The 20,770-nt window shown below is 39.3% G+C and overlaps 1 protein-coding gene across 1 annotated transcript in view; it reads left to right on the top strand.

Moving 5' to 3' along the window:
• Positions 1-54: 54 nt before the first annotated feature.
• Positions 55-20,770, top strand: part of CNPY1 (canopy FGF signaling regulator 1) — a 114,295-nt gene continuing 93,579 nt past the window's right edge. The window contains exon 1 of the mRNA XM_063452679.1: positions 55-143. The gene's annotated coding sequence lies outside the window, so the exon portion shown is untranslated. The remainder of the gene's footprint in view (positions 144-20,770) is intronic.

Genomic DNA, 20,770 nt, shown 5'->3' on the forward strand with positions numbered 1-20,770 from the left:
CTCTGCGCGCGCGGTGTCAGCGTGCCTGGTCCCATGCGCGCGCGCGCTCGCTTGCTCGCCAGGCGGGAGCCGAGCCGGGGGCGCGCACAGGTCAACAGCCAGGCGGGAGCCGAGCCGGGGGCGCGCACAGGTCAACAGCCAAAGTGAGTACGAGGGAGTCAGTGTGTGAGGGGAGTGCGCACTCACTGGGCCTCTGTGCTCCTAAGGAAGGGGGCTAGCCGGAGTTATGGTAAAAACTACAACTCCCATGATGCTTTGCTCTAAGAACACCCTATGGGTCAAACGTGGTCCTAAACTGTGAGGAGAAATAGCAAAGGCAACACTAAAATACAATGAAAATCTGTCCATATTATACAATTTGTGGTAATTTTTTAACCTAAATTTCACAGTTTACTTTATTCACAGGGTTATTCACTAAAGTGTGAATTTCACATTTTAAGGGACAGTTCAGGCACCATAACAACTCCATCTGAACTAAGTTGTTTTGGTGCCAGGAATCCCCCCGGGGGCACTCCTTCCTCAAGGGATGAAAATGTTTTCAAACGTTTTAACTCGAAAGTTGTCTCCGGGGCCGATTTGGGCTCCCCCCCACCCCAAGCGGTATTCGGCTTTCCTAATTTTTAGGAAAAAGTGCCAATGCTTGGCTGAGAGTAACAAAACTGGCTACTCCGGCCTTAAAGGAGCACTATAGTGCCAGGAAAACAAACTCATTTTCCTGGCACTATAGGTTTATTAGTGCCCCCTCTCCCGCTGGGCTGAATCTTACCACTTACCTTAATCCACCGCCGGGCTTCTTTGGCGCTGGTGAACTCTCCTCCTCCTGCCGACGTCAGCTCTGAATACACATGCGCACATTCAAACCGCCCATATGGATGTCCGCATGTCCTCAACACAATTTTGGCATTGAGCATTTCGGAAGCGCCTCTAGCGGCTGTCAGGGAGACAGCTACTAGAGGCTGGATTAACCCACAATGTAAACATAGCAGTTTCTCTGAAACTGCTATGTTTTCAGCTGCAGGGTTAAAGGACCACTCTAGTGCCAGGAAAGCATACTCGTTTTCCTGGCACTAGAGTGCCCTGAGGGTGCCCCCACCCTCAGGGACCCCCTCCCGCCCGGCTCTGGAAAGGGGAAAAGGGTTAAAACTTACCTTTTTCCAGCGCTGGGCGGGGAGCTCTCCTCCTCCTCTCCGCCTCCGTTCCTCCCCGTCGGCTGAATGCGCACGCGCGGCAAGAGCTGCGCGCGCATTCAGCCGGTCACATAGGAAAGCATTCATAATGCTTTCCTATGGACGCTTGCGTGCTCTCACTGTGATTTTCACAGTGAGAATCACGCAAGCGCCTCTAGCGGCTGTCAGTGAGACAGCCACTAGAGGAAATAGGGGAAGGCTTAACTAATTGATAAACATAGCAGTTTCTCTGAAACTGCTATGTTTATAAAAAAATTAGTTACCCCTAGCTGGACCTGGCACCCAGACCACTTCATTAAGCTGAAGTGGTCTGGGTGCCTAGAGTGGTCCTTTAACACTAGGGGGACTTGGCACCCAGACCACTTCATTGAGCTGAAGTGGTCTGGGTGCCTATAGTGGTCCTTTCAATTTTGAAAAACAAATTTTATTATTTAGGGCACGACTGCCAAGGGGTTTTATTCACTAATCACTAAAGTGTGGCAAATTAAATCAGAATTGCAAAATTAGCTGATTAGGAATGACTTTCTTAACTCTCCTATAGTTATAGAACTTGATTGTTCTGCTAACATTTTACAGTTTGGGTTGTTTATTCACTAAAATACGGTGCTTAGTCAATGAAACCCTCGATTGATGAACATACCTGTATGGGAGAATATTCCCAGTTTGACTTTGACCTAAATGCTTCAAACTTATATTTCAATTTATCACAATGTGAGTTATTTACTATCTCTAACAGGGTTATTTACTAAAGTGAGACTTTAAAATGAGTTTCACATTTAAGGCCAGAGCAGCCAAACTGAATGCATAGCTGATTTAGAGAAGGTTTCCAGTTTGGCTATTTTGAGTTTAAAATTGAATTCTCATTTTAGTGAAAAACTACTTAAACCTAAATTTAGTTTTTTTTTCATTTTAGTACAGTAGAACAAGATTTTTCACTAAAGTAAGCATTGTCAGGAATTCTAAGTGATTTTCAAATTTAAGGCCAAAGTAGCCAAACTGGAGAAATTCTCTAAGTCATCTATGCCTCTGGTTCCACTACTTTGGCTTTAAACATGAAAGTGACTTTGAAATCCTGACAATTCTCACTTTAGTGAACAACCCAGTCAGAATTGTTTGGTATTCACTAGACTTATGCAAAAACTTGTCTGTTGATTCGGCTGTATCAATCCCTTTTAATTTACACTCAAAAGATCGATTCGCTCAGAATTTACCTGTCCACAGGTAAATCCTGAACAAAACAATTAGTTATGGTGTGGATTTAAGAAACACTCCAGGCACCATAACAACTTATTTATAATAAAGTTGTTATGGTGCCAGGAGGTCCTTTGCACCAGTTTAAGGACCACTATAGGCACCCAGACCACTTCAGCTTAATGAAGTGGTCTGAGTGCCAGGTCCATCTAGGATTAACCCTGCCTGCTGTAAACATAGCAGTTTCATAGAAACTGCTATGTTTACTTTAGGGTTAATCCAGCCTCTAGTGGCTGCCTCATTGACAGCCGCTAGAGGCGCTTCCGCATTTCTCACTGTGATTTTCACAGTGAGAAGACGCTGCCGTCCATAGTAAAGCAGTGAGAATGCTTTCCTATGGACTGGCTGAATGTGCGCACGGCTCTTGATGCGCATTCAGCCGATGATGACCGAAGTGGAGGAGAGTCCCTGGCGCTGGAGAAAGGTGAGTGTTTAACCCCCTTCAGCCCGGCGGGAGTGGGACCCTGAGGGTGGGGGCACCCTCAGAGCAATATAGTGCCAGGAAAATGAGTTTGTTTTCCTGGCACTATAGTGGTCCTTTAAATTGCTAAAGAATGGTTTAGCCTCAAAGTTTTCTGTCTGTCGCAATTCAGCTCTACCACCTCCACATCTGCCTGAGTCCAAGGCTTGAAACAGTCATTAGTCGTATTCCCATTCATAAAACATATTGAGAAACTTCCATATTTTTCTTAAAAATCTTTAAAAGCAACAGCATCACCCGGTCCGAGTCTTCCTGTTTCTAGACTGAAGTATATTTGGAAGTGGCAGAGCTGAATGGTGACGGACAGAAGACAAAGTCTAGGTCTCCTTTTCCCCTTGTGTTTATAGCCCATGTGCATACAGCTCAGTGATTATAGTGGATATAACACTAGTTGAGACTTAGTGAAGGGACGCTAGGTCCCCCCCTTCAGTTTAATAGCCCCCACTCGACACTAGGGTTTTTTTGTTTTGTTTTTTTACAACAGTGAGCAGCCACAGGCTGCTCAATGTTTAGTAGACGTGCCCCTACTCACAATATAGCGAGTAGGGGCAGAATACTTAGTATTAGTAAATTTGGCTGAAAGACCACTTTAGGTCTTTCAGCCTTTTGGTAGATAGCTCCCTGATACTGTGGGAATTAGGGAGTTATCTACTAAGCGGCTGCAAGATTCATTCGAATGAAATTCCGATCCGAACAAAGTCCCAAATTGCGTCCTAACATGAATGAACAAACTGTTTTCATTCTGTTAGGATGAAATTATGTAGTTTCCTCGGCATCCTGTCTAAATGACAGGACGTTCGGAAATACTGACAAGAAGCATTGCGAGATCACGGAGGAAAGGGGAGAATTGTGGGAAAGTTTCTCTGACCACAGTAAACAGAGCATACTTTGTTCCTCCTCTGGTCAGAGGTGGTCAGGCGTAGGAAACCTCCATAAGACAAAATAGTCTGACAGTGCCGCTTTAAACATGCTTTAAAACTCCCCTTTATTCCAGTGCCAGGTCAGTCTCTATGGAGCAGCACTCATCCTCTGGCGAAATCATCACAAATGATCTTAGATTCTAAGCTTGTTTGGGCAAGGCCCTCCTCACCTGCTGATCCTGTATGTCAAATGTGTTTTCTAACAATTAATTGTTTAACATAGAAACATAGAATGTGATGGCAGATCAGAACCATTCGGCCCATCTTGTCTGCCCAATATTTCGAAATAATTTCATTAGTCCCTGGCCTTATCGTAAGTCTCTAGGATAACCTTATGCCTATCCCATGCATTCTTAAACTCCCTCACTGTGTTAACCTCTACCACTTCAGCTGGAAGGCTATTCCAGGCATCCACTACCCTCTCAGTAAAGTAATACTTCCAGATATTATTTTTAAACCATTGCCCCTCTAATTTAAGACTATGTTCTCTTGTTGTGGTAGTTTTTCTTCTTTTAAATATAGTCTCCTCATTTACTGTGTTGATTCCCTTTATGTATTTAAATGTTTCTATCATATCCCCCCTGTCTCGTCTTACCTCCAAGTTTGTCTCGGCTTATCTGTTGTACAGCACTGTTGAATATGTTTGCTCTATATAAATAATTGTAATAATGACTGCCATCTTGTCCAGGACTTCTTATAGATAAGCATTGGAAATAGAGGGCATGTGCACGGCTGTCACTGCACAATTGTATACTTTTCCTAGAGAAGCACTGAATCAAGTGTTTCTGTGGGAGATTTATTAAGAGCATGGTGTCATCACGCTGGGTGGTTTTCAAAAGGTTTTTATGAGTTAAAACCTCCAGTCCCCCTCATCATGACAGCCCCTATTGGTGTGGTATTGGACAAATGTAAACATTGCTGTTTCTTTGAATTGCATGATAATGTTTGACTGATGTACATACCCTTCTTAACTACTTACTGTGGATCAACAGATTAGTAAATGGGATTTGAACTTCATGTAAATTTTAAGGTGCAACTGTCACTTCTCAAGGTAGCTGAAGGGTAGGAGCTGTCTCCTCTCTGTGACATGTGCTCCACAGAACATATGTGAATTAGGAGGTGCTCCTGAGTAGATTATTGTGTGAGTGTTCCATATTTGATTGGCGAAATACACAAACACCTCTGACCACCTAAGAGTGACCTGTCAAACACAGAACCTCCAGAACAAATCCAGAAAGTTTCCAGATATGGTAATCTGCAGTTTTGTGATGAACTGAATTTAAAAACAATGGTTCTTAACGATACACTTTAATGTTAGCAATACAAACATGTATTTCTAACCCTAAAAAAAAAAAAAAAAAACAATATGTGCTGGCACTCAATAAAGTGTTAGGTGCCGGTATTCGAGGTATAACCCTACTCAAAAACCTCCTAATCAATATCATAAACAAATATGAATACCGCACTCAATCAGTAGCATCAATAAATGTTAAACCTATGCTTAATTTCACAGTATTTATTGTAAAGCTTATAATTATAATTCATAAAGATAGTGGTATTTCATCAGATTGGCACATAATTCATCTTATATACACAAACTATGTACAATATCTATCTAGACACAGTATCTTCCTATGCGTAATAAATAGTTCAAAAAAGTAAAAAAATGAAACAAATTGAGTCAAAAAAAGAAAAAGGAAAAAATGAAAAAAGGCAAAAAAAGGGGAAAGGAATAAAAAATGAAAGGACTGCAAAAAATGGAAAAATTGAAAAATGATGAGAAAATAAGGAAAATGCAAAAAATGAAAGAAATGAAAAAAATATCAAAAATAAAAGTCCTAATATGTGGCAGTCCAGTATATAGTGCACTATATGTTTGCCCACTATCTGTGGGTAGATCTCACCAATGTCGTCTGTTTCTTTATATCTGAAGGAAGGTGCTGTAGTCTGTGAGAGATGGTCTGGATGGAAGGGATGGATAAAACGATTTCCTGTTGGTAGAAGGAGTGATCACCACTCTGTATCTGCTGGTGGTTGTTCAGATCTGTTTATAGTCAATGAAGTCAATCGGCAGTATAAGGTTCCTTTGGAGATGGACTGTAGTGTCTAGGAGGGCTTTCCTAGTGAGCTTTCCTTGTAGATGGGCTGCGCGCTCGGGACATATGCGTCCCTTCGGTGGCCCCAGTGTCCGTAATTTATTCTTATTATTTATTCTTATTATTCTTTTTTTGACTCAATTTGTTTCATTTTTTTACTTTTTTGAACTATTTATTACGCATAGGAAGATACTGTGTCTAGATAGATATTGTACATAGTTTGTGTATATAAGATGAATTATGTGCCAATCTGATGAAATACCACTATCTTTATGAATTATAATTATAAGCTTTACAATAAATACTGTGAAATTAAGCATAGGTTTAACATTTATTGATGCTACTGATTGAGTGCGGTATTCATATTTGTTTATGATATTTCTAACCCTATGCTGTTCAACTGACTATTTAGATGATCCCCTCCCCATGTCCAATAAAAATACGTGGGGGTTTTTAGCGTTGAACTCCATGTGACAGCCCCACATCCCTGAGATCATAAATCTTGATGATCTAAGTCAGGCTTCCCCAAACTCCGGCCCACCAGATGTTGTTCAAGTACAACTCCCATGATTCTATGAATGAAATAGACTGAGAATCATGGGAGTTGTAGTTCAGCAACATCTGGAGGGCCGGAGTTTGGGGAAGCCTGATCTAAGTCAATGCTTCTGAGAGTCAAATAGCATGTTTTCTCACATAGGCAGCTGGCTCTGCCAGAATAGCAACTTAATGGAAATTCCTCCTTAAAGGACACTAGGCATGTGCAAAACCTGCTGAAACAGGACATATTTGAAACCTGCCCCATATTCCACAGAGATTTACAAGATTATAAAGGGGAAAATAAAACCATACAAAATGATACAAGAACAAAAAGGTTGATGAGAACCCTGCTCAAAAGAGCTTACAATCTACTCATGCACAGATGCTCACTAGTAAGCTTCTCCAATTAGCTACTGATTGGGGGGAGGGGGTCCTTCAGAGCTAAAATCTGTTACAGTATTAGAGAAACATAAATTTTTTGAAGATATATTTTTATTTTTTAACTTCATATCCTCCCCTCCAGAAAAAAGAATCTCAACTGCTGCAAATATTTGTTTTCCTCACATAAAAAGAGGGGGGGGAGGGGCGCTGTCCCAAGTGCACCTATGGACAAGCCTCCACTGATGATTTATATAACTATGCTTGCAGTACTAATACAACTTAGCTGAATACATTAACATAGTCTTTATAGAAAACAGCAGATGTGTTTTTTTTCTTCCTTTTAAAGTACATTGATCAAACTGTTTTAGTCTCTTTAGCATCAAACTACTTAATACATTTGCTTTATGCTTCGTTTAAAGCAGCTCTCCTTTCACAGCATGGTCCCATAAAGCATCTTGTTATGTTGAAGATAAAACTAGTTTAAACAGTAGAACTAAACATAACAGGATGAAAAATTAAACATTAAAATGATTGTTACATATAAATTTAAAATGCATAAGATGAGCAATGACTGCCCTCCAAATGTTTTTGTGGCTAATTTATACATAGAAACTCAATGGCAAGGCTATGCCGTTTGCTTTATTCATTTCCTATGGGCTATTGACTGCACCACAATGGTAGTTGTACATTGTTAACGGCCATTCAAACGCCCTTAACAATCAATAATAACTATTGTGTGTAGGTGAAGAGACCCTTGACTGCTCTTGTATGTGTCAATCTTCTTGACAGTGCTATAGAACACAAATAGCACACAGAATCCTATAAGAGAGAGAATTTTAATTCTCTGTCTTTTTCGAAGTTTCTTACACAACCTGCAAAATTTAGAACAAAACAAAAAATCAAAAAGCATTATGGATGGTCAACATCTCCCTTAGCAAAAGAGAGAATGCTAAAACAATTATCCAACGGTTTGAGCTAATATTGTTAAACTGCTATAAAATAATCTGATGATAATCAGTTAACTCACCAAGTAGTGAACTTAAAATAAATATTATTTTTAGTGCCCCTAGTAAAATTTGGAAAATTACAAAGTAGATAAAGACATTTTTTTTAGTACTTTCTCCTTCTGGACATTCTCAGATGTGCATACCCTTTTTGCTGTGTTTGTACCTTTCATTTTTTTCCAACTCAAGATAGCTGTATATTTATTTTTTATTTTTATTTTTTTATATTTTTGCCGTGCATTGGATTATTACAGACAGGCATGAGGTACCCCAACGGCATTCCTCAGGCTTTTTTTTTATCACGCTTTACATTTGGGGTATCTGAGAACATATGCACAATTATATATTATAGGTAGAGGAAAACAATAGAAGTAAATCAAGATTCAGGGTAGTTAAACTTAACAAACTCAGGTACTTTAGCCTAGCCTAGACAGTTATAAAAGTCTTAGCTAAGTAGTAGTTGGCTATCTAGGTAAGATAAACGATTGTAGAAATGTAATGTTTGCAAACTAAGCAGGTAGTGAAAAGCGGGTTAAGTAGCCATATAATAGTACGATAGGTTAGGTAGGAATATCTACCAAGAGGGACTGCTGAATAAAGTGGTATCACAAAAGCATTGGTATGCAAGTGTAAGTGCAGCTGTTCTAGTTTACCATTCAGGTTATACAGGCTATTGGGACACTGCACTCCACTGTGCTACTGTGCTGTGAAAATGATCTTGCTTAGTGCCTCCTATACAGTGCTGAGCTATGCTTAAATATGAGCAGTGTGGCTTAGTATGATGAGCAGGACGTTAGTGCCCCATTAATGTATACACCACAAGCTAAATGGCTAGATGAATACAGGCATAAGTTCTACATGTGAAGCAGAAGTTATTATAAACCACTGGGGTCTCGTAAGGGGGAGTCCACGCTATCCTCTGGGATCAGCTTCCATAAATCCGCCGGTGTAGACACGCAGGTATATCCGCTGGATCATTTGGTCTCAGCTTCCCGTTGGAGCTTAACAGCTGCAGAGTGCCAACATAAAGTGTGGTCTGATTTGCACCACTCCGCCAGCCCAAGGCTCTGCTTGAGCCTGCCACCTGTGCCCACAGCTCCGGCACCACTGGGGGCCAGTAACGGAAGTCCTGGCTGGGGTGTTCTGTCCAGGAGTGGGATTTTGGTTGGAGGGGTGTTCTCTGGAAGCTCAAATCCCAGGAAGGCAATCGTGGGAACCAATACCATACGCTGGGTCTGGAAGATTGAACAGCCTTTCGTTGGTGAGGTAATGCCGGGGGTCGGAGCTGCGGTCAGCATACGCCATAGTTTGTGAGGATATCCGCCTTCAGTCAGCAGAGCTTTGCCCAGGGTAGGCCATGTGGACGCTATGTTGTGGAGCGAGTGCGGGAACTCATCCGCTTGGTAGTTCTGCAGTGGTGGTCTGTGTGCCATCAGTTCCCTCCAGTGGGGACCGGGATAACCCCCACCGGTCCCGCGGGGGTGGGGAGTCGGGACCTGCAGAGATTATCACCGCGTAGTTGTATGACACCAGGTATATGAGCTGGACAGCGGCCTTCTGTCCCGCTCTGCTCCCGATTAGGCTGCAGGCTCCAAAGCGTCGATTCACCCTCATGGGGTGTCAGAGCTCCCGGTCTTGGGGTCCACGATGGTGCCAGAAACCTCCAGCAGCTGTTAGGTAGCTTCTGTGCTTGGGTTGTAGCGTTGAGCCCGGATTTGCATCCAAAAAGGCCAAAGTCTGCAGGAGCCCCTGCAGCATGCGACTGGTCAGCATGGCGGCCAGGCCCCGTCCCCGCTGTATACGTTTTTTGAATAATAACCTTGACATTATATCTTCTAATTTAACAAATGTGTGAGTGGTTTGGATCTGCCTGTGGCATATATCACAGCTGATTTTGGTGGTTTGAAAGTGTAAAATGGACGAGCCACGGGCTATTTATTATTGTCCTAGAATGCAATATACCGGTAGTACACTGAAAGTGAGATATGAGAATCATAATTGTGTTTTGATTGATCCTTTCTTTAAAAATGTGGCTGTTCTCTTAAAAGTATCAGGTCATTTAAAGAAAAAGAAGTTATAAGCAAACACATTACAAAAGAACTACTTAAAACTTTTTTTTTCAAGTTTCCTTTTTGTTTTTAAATTATGGGCGCATATGTGGCCTTTATGTGATGCCAAATACTTCCTTTTGACAGGCACTCTGTCAGCAAATTCGTTTGCCAAACACAACTGCAGACAAAAAGCAAACTGAGCTCTGATCACTGCATGCGATGAAACTTTTCAACTTCTCTATGCAGTGCCTGGAAGGAGCCCGCGTGAAAGGCGGAATAATAAAAGCGATATAAAGGTGATAGGACCTCATAGAGTGAATAGAACAAAGGTCAGAAAAGCCCAAAGAAAATGCCAGGTGAAGTTTTGTTAGACAATGTGAACACACAAAGAGGAACCCTGCAAGGTTTTCTGAGAGGTTTTTTTTTTTTCATATTATAATAAAAAGCATTAATCCTAACAGGAAAAAAACGACATTTTAAGATGTCTTGTGCTGTAAAAAATCTTTAATGTGTTTCAATATTTTATACAAATTGAAAAATCTGTCCCATGCCAAGGTGTCTGCCTTGATCAAAATGGATCAAACTCAAGATGGTCTTAGTCCACAATTGGTTATTAATATGCTATTCTGCTTTTTATAAGCCATGTTGACATTGCAGTTATGGTTTGTGGCACACATTTAAGGCTTTAAAAAAAAAAATGTATGTTTTATGTAGGTTGGCATTTACGAAGTAGTCCTAGTTTTTTTATTTTAATTTTTTCTTTAATTGCATTGTAATTTGATTCAGGCATAAAAGTAATATAGCTATGGTGGCAATTATTTTGTAATGAATATATAAAGAACTTTTCCTACTGTCTCTCCTTACTTACCCTTGCTCGGTGAGTGCAGCCATCTTTAGCCTTTTTGTTTGGAAGCATCATTCGCTGAGACCATGCACGATCTGAAGTTTAAAAACTGTCTCAGAAATGCTCAGCTCTTACATATGAGTGAAAAAAGAGAAGGTAGGAAACCGCGCCCTAAATATATACAGATGTCGATATATATATAAATATATATATATATACGTACACAGAAGTAGTAGTTATGGTCTCTTATACAGTTGACCTAAAAAAAAAAAACACCATAAAATGATAATAGTGCAGTATGTCAAATATAGTGGGTGCGTGGATAGATATCAGGAATAATCCACATTCACATTGCCCAGAGCTGACTTAGAGCTCAGCTGTTTACACGCCTGGACGGAACAATCCCTGTCTAAGGATATGTAGATATCTTGACAATCTCAGGTAGGCGATATGTAGAAAGATAAGAGAATCCAGATGGTGCAGTATGTACTGATAAAATATATAAATAGATAATAAAATATCGTACTCACATTTGCTAGAGCAGAACTTGCTCTATTCTCAATGGCATAGGTGGTATAGTCCCCACCAAGGAACAGGATGGTAACCAGGAGAAGAAAATAATAAAATCCAAGTATAGTACAATGAATAAGGATAATTTATTTAACACAAATATATTAAAAAATTAAAAGTATATGTATAAAGTCTATAGAAGTCCACGTGACGCGTTTCACCTGTAAAAAGGCTTCCTCAGAAGTGTGGAAAATGTCCTGGTCCCATTCTTTTATATAAGTCCTAATAATGATGATTTCTTCCTGGTGTGTGTAATTGGAACTTCCTGTAACCAACGGTGAGCCGCACGCGTCATACCGGAAGTGACGCGGTGTAATGGATCCGTGGTTAAATCTGCGTTCCATATATGGAACGCATACAGAACTACTAAAGTAATGTTGCGTTCCATTGGAGTGATGAGAGAAAAATACATTATAGCATAAATATATACTTATTAGGATGAGCCGATTACAAGTTCATTCGGACTCGTCCTAGACATTCACTTGTGTCGCCCCGGAAGTGACGCGGCATCAGGGGCCGTGGGTATCAATGCGTTTTACGTGTGGAACGCAAATGCTGCCGAAAATGATTCCGGTATGCATTCTTGTTAAGGGAAACAGTCTTGAAATAATCTCGGATAAAAAGATATATGATTGTTGGTCATATAAAACTAAGTATCTGACAAATAATACATATTGAAAATAAAAAGAGAATTATTTAAATACAAAATATAAGAGGTATAAATATTGTAAATAAGGGAATAAAAATAAATAAATATAGAATCTGATATCAAATCAGATATGAAAGAAGCAAAAATACATTGGAAATGCATCAAATATATACAATACAAATAATGAATATAATTAGAAATCTGATATAGACTTTAATTAAAAACAACAAGTGAATGTGCAAATATACAATAACAGCTAGCTTATAGGTAAATAAATAAAAATCTGAACTTGTATAAGACATATAAACAAGGTACAAAGCAATGAATAAAACATGCAGCACCCAATAATATGAATGAAGGGGTGGAGGATCTGATCGAGGTACAAAATAAAGTAGATAAGAGAATGTATAAGAATAAAAAGTGTATATTTCTGAATAAAACACCATGGGTTGTAATTTATTATAAAAAATTAAATAAATCAAATTCTATATTTAATCCATTAGGGTGGAGGGTATCCATATTAAAAACCCACTCCATCTCTTTTTGTCCTATTTTTTTAATCGGATCTCCACCTCTCCAATCTTTTTTTACTGTGGCTATTCCCATGAAAGTGAGATGTTGCGGATCATTATTGTGTTTACAAAAATGGGATGAAACTGAATGATTTATATAATTTTTTCAATGTTTCTACAATGTTCCGCTATGCGTATCTTTAGTGGTCTTATTGTGTGTCCAATATACTGAAGGCCACAGGGACATTCTAGTAAATAAATAACGTTTTTACTTTCACAGGTAATCGTTTCTTTGATCGTATAAAGTTTTCCTGTATTATTTGATTTAAATGAAATTCTTCTCTTATTGGTAGGTCTTACATATGTTTACTGACTTCACGAGGAACACATGTTTATCACTACCTGCACTGTCTTTGTTTAGATAAGTTGCTACCTGTATACAGTTCAAATAGCCTGAAAGATGGCCGCCCACATGGAGCAAATGTAAGCCAAGAGATGAACTGAAAAGATGTGTATTTACTTATATGTATGCTTTACAGAATGATACACATTTAGATTATAATATGTATGATCAGTTATGTTAGTTAATGAAACATGAAGCATTTCCCTTAAAGTAAATTTACACTTTATTTATTTCTAAAATATTTTACCAGGATGGATACATTGAGATTTCGCTCGTTTTCAAGTATGTCCTGGACCCACAAACACTGCATTGTTACAATATGGTACACCATAATATTAAAAATTCAAAATAATATTAAAATACACGTGTATACATTTAACACAGAAAAAGTAAGAAGTAGAGTTAACCATGATTACAGGTGCATTCTCTACTGAGATATGTTGATAGGGATCTCTTAAAGTATTTTAAAGTGGTGCATATCTGTAAGGTTGTTCGATAATTGTGGCGCTCTTTAGGAAGAAGAGGATTGAACTACTTTCTTTTCATAATGTGGTTTACTAAATAAAGTGCTGGTATTGGTTCGGCGATTACAGGAGGCGAGAGCGGCCGTGATGAGCATTCTACTCAGATATAGCAGTTGCTTCCCAGAAAAGCTTTTAAATACTAGGCTGGTAAGATGAACGGTGCGTCTGGATTCCAGCGATAGCCATTTTAGTTATTTTAACATGTCACATGGTGGGTCATATAATTACATTGTAGCACAAGGAGGCGGCAGAACGAATTAAGTATGAAGGTGGGTTTGCAGCGCAGGTGCCTACACTACATCCCATGTTCAATGACTGAAATTAACATTTGTTGCATTTCATGTTTCCTTACTGTAGGGCTAAAGCAGGATTTTTTTCTGTACAAGGCACCTAGTTTTGGACCAAGTTTGAGAGTTTTTCTGTTTGGAGGTCAGAAGATAGATTGGGGTCTAGCAACATACCTAGATATTTGAAGGAACGGACTGCGGTCAATGCATTATTTGATTTTGTTCTGATGCATAAATGGGATTTTTTTTCCTGTTCCAAAGATCGTTGTGACAGTTTTGTCGGTGTTTAGAAAAAGTTTGTTATCCGCAATCCACTTTTCTACATCTGCAAACTGGTCTTGGAGCATTGCCTCAAGCTGCGATAGATTTGGTTTGCTAGGGTAGATTACCATGTTGTTCGCTTACATGTGTACAGTTGAGGCTTTGCAAAGATCATTTATGAATAATGTGAATAGTAGGGGGACGAATATGGAGCTTTGGGGAGCACCACACGTGACTAGGAGAGGGAGGGAGTTGCTGTCAGAAATGGACACATATTGCGATCGATCTGACACATACGACTGATACCAGGTTAGCAGACGATCACCAATACCCAAGTTTCTGTAATAGAATGCCAAGGTCTAGAGTGTCAAAGGCCTTGGCAAAATCAAGGTTAATAGCCCAGTTAGGTTTCCTTGTTCCATGCCAGTTTGGATGTCATTGCAAACTTTTAAGAAGGTAGTCGTAGTAGAGTGATTTGTGCAAAAGCCTGATTGATCAAGGGTCAGATAGTTTGATTGTTGATAATATTCACATAGTTACGTGTGGACACACTTTTATGAATTGGTCTCTCACAGTCTTCCAAAGTTTTGGTATGTATCCAGTCACCAAGGATTCATTGATTAGGGTGTGACTGGTTTGGCAATTGCTGGTGCACTGTGCTTCAGCAACATTGCTGGGATTTGATCAGGTCCACACTGTTTTTTGTCCACAGTAGTAAAATAAGAGAGAGAAGGAGCAGAGTACTTGTAAAATAGGAAAAAGAAGGAGCAGATTACTTTAAAAAAGGAGAAAGAAGGAGAAGAGTACTTGTAGAATATGAGAAAGAATTATATCTATATATACCTATATATAATATATGTATATATATAATGTCATACTAAGTGTATTTTTATATTTATATATACGTATATTAATATAAAAATACACTTATATTTAAATTACACACAAATATATATAATAACTATATATATGGTATATATATATTATTATAAAATACAAATAATATGTTAATAAAAATAAATAACAAAAAATAAAAATAATTTTTAATAATTAAAAAAATTATATATATATATATATATGCAATTTTATTCTAACAGTATTTTGATATTGATATATATATATATTTATATCAAAATATACTTAGAATGTAATGATATATATATATATCTATGTATAAATAAATAAATAAAAATAATACGAAATATACATATGTCCACATACATAATTACATAAATATACACGTAGACGTCAAATATATAAATATGTATATATATATATTAAAATTATACGTGCGCATTTATGTAATATTTTTACCTAATTAAGTAATTTTAATGATTGCAATTTGAGGGACCTGCCTGCCAACCCAGGCCGAAAGTCCAGATAATTTAATTTGCTAGCACTGTGTTTAACCCTGTAACTTTCTATGACACCCTAAATCCTGTACATGGGGGTACTGTTTTACTCAGGAGACTTCGCTGAACACAAATATTAGTGTTTCAAAACAGTAAAACATATCACAGCGATGATATTGTCAGTGAAAGTGAAGTTTTTTGCATTTTTCACACACAAACAGCTCTTTCACTGAGGATATTATTGCTGTGATATATTTTACTGTTCTGATACACTAATATTTGTGTTCAGCGAAGTCTCCTGAGTATAACAGTACCCCACATGTAGAGGTTTTATAGTGTTTGTGAAATTTACAGGGTCAAATATAAGGCTTGATTTTACTTTTTTTTTTATTATTGAAATTTGTCAGATTGGTTAGGTTGCCTTTGAGAGCGTATGGTAGCCAAGGAATGAGAATTAGCCCCATGATGGCATACCATTTGCAAAAGAAGACAACCCAAGGTATTGCAAATGGGGTATGTTCAGCCTTTTTTAGTAGCCACCTAGTCACAAACACTGGCCAAAGTTAGCGTTTTTTGCATTTTTAACACACAAACAAATATAAATGCTAACTTTGGCCAGTGTTTGTGACTAGGTGGCTACTAAAAAAGACTGGACATATACCCCATTTTGAATACCCCGGGTTGTCTACTTTAAAAAAATATGTACATGTTAGGTGTGTTTCGGGGATTTATGACAGATAACGGTTTTACAATGTCACTATTGATACATTTAAAATATATATATATATATATATATTGAAACAGCAATTTCCTACTTGTATTTATAGGCCTATAACTTGCAAAATAAAGCATGTAAACACTGGGTGTTTTTAAACTCGGGCCAAAATTTTGAATCTATTTAGCAGTTTTTTTCATTAGCTTTTGTAGATAAGTAAAATATTTTTCAAGTAAAAGTCCAAAAACATGTTTTTTTTATTTTTCACCATATTTTTTTATTTTTTTTTAAATACAATATATGACATAATACAAATAATGGTATGTAAAGAAAGCCCTTCTCGTCGTGAAAAAAACAATATATAACTTGTATGGGAACCGTAAATGAGAGAGCGGAAAATTACAGCTAAACACAAACACTACAAAAGTGTTAAAACTGCTCTGGTCCTTAACGTACAAACATCGCAAAAACAGGCCGGTGGTTAAGGGGTTAACTGGTATTCAGTTTGTCAGTGCTGTGATATTTAGTATTTGCAGAATGTAAAGTTTTGCTGTGTGTCAAGCATGTCCATAACCTAAACATTCTTTAAGTACAAATTCTCTAGTTGAGTCATTTAGGATAAACTTTTTGTTATTTTGGGTCCAGAAAGAATCCGGGGAGCTAATGGCTATGGGGTAAGACATGTCTGGAGGTACAGGACAAACAGGTGGGCAGAATGTGCAGCCTCTCCTAGTGAACGTGCCATCTAATCATTGTGAAATTAATATAGTATTTTTAATGTGTCTGAAATTTCAATGTAAGCGCATTAGGGTGAATGGGGGTGAAAGGTTCTTCAGATCACAGTCATATATAATGGTCCAAAGTCGTGGAATATATTTAATTTGGCATGTTTTGTATTCTGTATGCACAGGTACAGACTTTCTAAGAATTACTATATTTCAAGAAAATTAAAAGATAAATGGCACCACAGTAATAACCAAAGACCAGTGCAGCTCAAGTTCACCCAAGTTTTATGCCAAAAAACACTTATACATACATAAAATCTTGAAAACAATAAGGTGATAGCGCACTGTTGGTAAGTGTATTTCACACTGGCAGAGGTAGACAGGATAAAACCTATTGATAAAAACATAAAAGCGACATAGCGCAGACTGTACAGAAGTGGTATCCGTGTAATAAATATAGAGGACACTCACATATTCAAGAGCCCTTCAGGTCGACTCTACTTTATTACAAAATAAACAAACACAATATACTTAGTGGTAAAAAAACCTCTTAAGAACAACGCGTTTTGACTGTAGCTGGCCTTCCTCAGGTGCATATCCTACTGTGTTCACAGTGTTCTGTTTTATACCTTTAGTTGATTAAAATTTCCAACACATTTTACAAAAGGAAATGCCCTTATAAGGCATTTCTGGCTAATTTAGCCATGTTGAGACGGTCAAGAAAACATTACACCCATTAGAAACCTCCTAACACATGCAAACGTACCGTCCACAAAATCTCAGTTGAAACTCTGCCCTTTTCGTCCGTCTTCATTCTCTCGTTGGGGCTTCCAAGAAGGGGCTGCGGTAACTTCCTGTTCCTTGTGCGCTGGACGTCATCACGTTTACATGATGACGTCATCCGTCGGAGAAAAATAATCTAAATCTGAATAAAGAAATCTATTAAAGGTCACTGTAGACACTATACCAATTTCACTTTATGGAATTGGTTATTGTGCCTGGAGTCTTCTGGTACTGTCTCCCCATTCAGAGTTATACTGTTTTCAAGCAGTTTAACACTAAATAATGGTCCCTGGCCACCCATAGCACATCTCTACTGAAGGTATGGTCAAGAGATGACCAATGCAGAGATTACACCCTTCCCTCTAGCCATATCAGTTCATACCAGCAAAGGGAGCTGTGATATTAAAAACCGTCATCTAACACTCTCAGCTAATTACAGCTGCCCACTGCTGCTCAGGCTATTGCGCCTTCATTAGTCCAAGCAGCACAGTGGAGATGGGCTGCTGAGGATTCTTGTTTTGCTTTTAAACATTTTTTAAAAAGGTGAAATAGTGCATAGAAGTGTAGCGCCAGAGGACTCTAAACACAATAACCTCTTCAACTAGATGAGGTATTTGCAGTGTATACAATGTTCATTAATGGCTCCATCTCTTAGTTTGAAATGGAAGGGCTTTCAGACTGATTGCGAATTGTTTTATTTTTACCATAGAGTTGAGACTTGTAACATTCCAGTCTATAGGTTTTAACGGAGTAAAGGTAGAAAGTGTGCCACAAAGATTGATTGCCCATATTGGTGCCTATATACAGCCTTTCTTGAATAAAGAAACCTCAGCTAATACTTGTGTGACCCTCTTGGTAATGTTAGAGATCTGTGAGAAAATGAATGCATATATACAAAGTTAAAAGCTGTTATATTTTGACTTGTATTGTAATCCACAATGTAGCTAGATAAGGACAAATGTAAAAATTGTTTAACTCAAGTCATAGTGAGTTCTTAATTACAAAACTTTCAAAAAATGTTCAAAAAATAGATTTTCCTTTGAAAACTGTACTTAAAGCGGCACTTTTACCTTCCTGGGACTTTGACAAATTTGCAAAGTCCCCAACGGTGTCATCCCTGCTGGTGGTCCATTGACCATTAGGGCAGGTAAGGGTGAGATTACTTCCCTATACCTGTCCCTCGCTGCCATTTTAGTTGTGCTGCTCCTCTTCAGCTCGTGCCAAGAGCCGACGTCACTACTGTACTCTCGTCCCTTGAGATCCTACATAGACACAGCTGCAGGAATTGACACATAGGCTCTGCCTTGTGTCAAAAAGTGTCAGACGGAGGAGAAATACAGAGACAGAGTAGTGCCTAATTTGTCTCCGTATAGCTCTTGACTGGGTTGGAATTTCAGTGAAATCCCAACACAGTCATAATGAGTATTTACTAAAGATTCTATCTTTATGAAATACTCATTTTTAATATGGGGGTGATCGTTCCGCTTTAAGCATAGAAGGCACAGCACCTTTAACCCCTTAATGACACATGACATGTGTGACATGTCATGATTCCCTTTTATTCCAGACGTTTGGTCCTTAAGGGGTTAAAAGAATGGGCTTCAAGGTTGATCTTATTCTGTTTTCAATCTAGACTACGATGTAACTATGTAACCTTAAATGTAATTGTGCAGGTAGCTCTGTCATGGCTTGTGTGGCTGATATAATAGTCCAGGGGTAGGCAACCTACGGCACTAGTGCCATGCACGGCACTCGAGGTGTCTTTGCACGGCACTCAAGGCTGCTAGAGCTAGGCTCTGGCCTATCAGGAGTCCCAGTAAAACTTCAGATATCTGCTAATCCGAAAAGGTGGTGAAGGACAATCCTCAATTTATGCATTGCAGCATGTAGAGGAAGTGATCTCAGATAACTATCTCAGATCACTTCCATCCAGCACTTGTGAATAGGAAGCCACACTGTAGTAGAGCAGCTCGCAGTTGCTGTTGCAGCTCCTGTCCTTGACATGTACCTGGCCGGACTAGTCCCCACTGGAACCCAGGGAAGCCACCCACACTGCTAATTATACACAGAAATGCAGAATAACCCTCCCCTCATACAAATAATACGGACAGCCCACACACAAACATACACACAATCCGCACAAACGAAAAACCACTAACAATCCACATACATGCACACAACCCCACATGCAATACCCCAAACAGCCCCCACACACTACCAAACACACACTTTGACATATCCATCCACACACACACAATTCCACAAGCAGCACCCATACACAGCTTACATTCATATGTATCATACACAATACCATAAACTGCTCATGAACATAAACAATATAATAGCTCATATACGCAGGGCCTTCTTTAACGTGGGGCAAACTGGGCAGCTGCACCGTGAGCCCTGCTGGCCTCAACTATTTCTAACCCTCTGGCTGGTAATCTGCACACTAAGGAGGCCCACCGGGTGGCCCATGCACAAAGGACCACCCGCTGGGCTTCTGTCAGCAGGGACCCGGCACACGCTGAGGTGCTTTAACAGCTCGAGCGGGCCCCTTGCTTTTCGGCAGCAGGCTGGGAGGAAGTGACGGCCACTCATCACTTCCTCCCACAAAGAGAGGAGCGCGCAGGAAAGAAGAGTAGGCAGATTGGAGGAGGGCTGGCCAAGAGCTCTAGACCCCAACTCCCAACGCCTTCAGCCACCAGCAGGAAAGGTAGGAAACTGGAGGGTGAGTTTTAAAGTGTATGTCTGTGTCAGTATGTTTGTGTGTCAGTATGTTTGTGTATCAGTATGTTTGTGTGTCAGCATGTCTGTGTGTCAGTATGTCTTTGTGTGTGTGAGTATATCTGTGTGCAGGGCCGGTGCAAGGATTTTTGCCGCCCTAGGCAAAAAAAATTTGCCGCCCCCCCATATGTCCAGCCCACCATGTGACATCACAATGCCCCGCCCATATGCTCTGCCATATGGGCCAACGCCAGTCTTCACAAAGTGTCTTATCTGAAAAGACAGTGTGTTTACATTAGAAAGCCTACAGGCACAGGCTATAGACACCAGAACCACTACATTATGCTGTAGTGCTTCTGGTGACTATAGTATCCATTTAATGTGAGGTAAATTAGAGATTAGTGCCACTAATAATATATTGGATTGCCTACTTACCACCAGATGAGGACAAGAGGCTGATGATGGGCTCAGTCTGGCTCCACAGGTCTGGTGTAGAAGAGGCTCTCTAGAGTT

This window comes from Pelobates fuscus, chromosome 4 (genome assembly GCF_036172605.1).
Source record: "Pelobates fuscus isolate aPelFus1 chromosome 4, aPelFus1.pri, whole genome shotgun sequence".
NCBI lineage: Eukaryota > Metazoa > Chordata > Amphibia > Anura > Pelobatidae > Pelobates > Pelobates fuscus.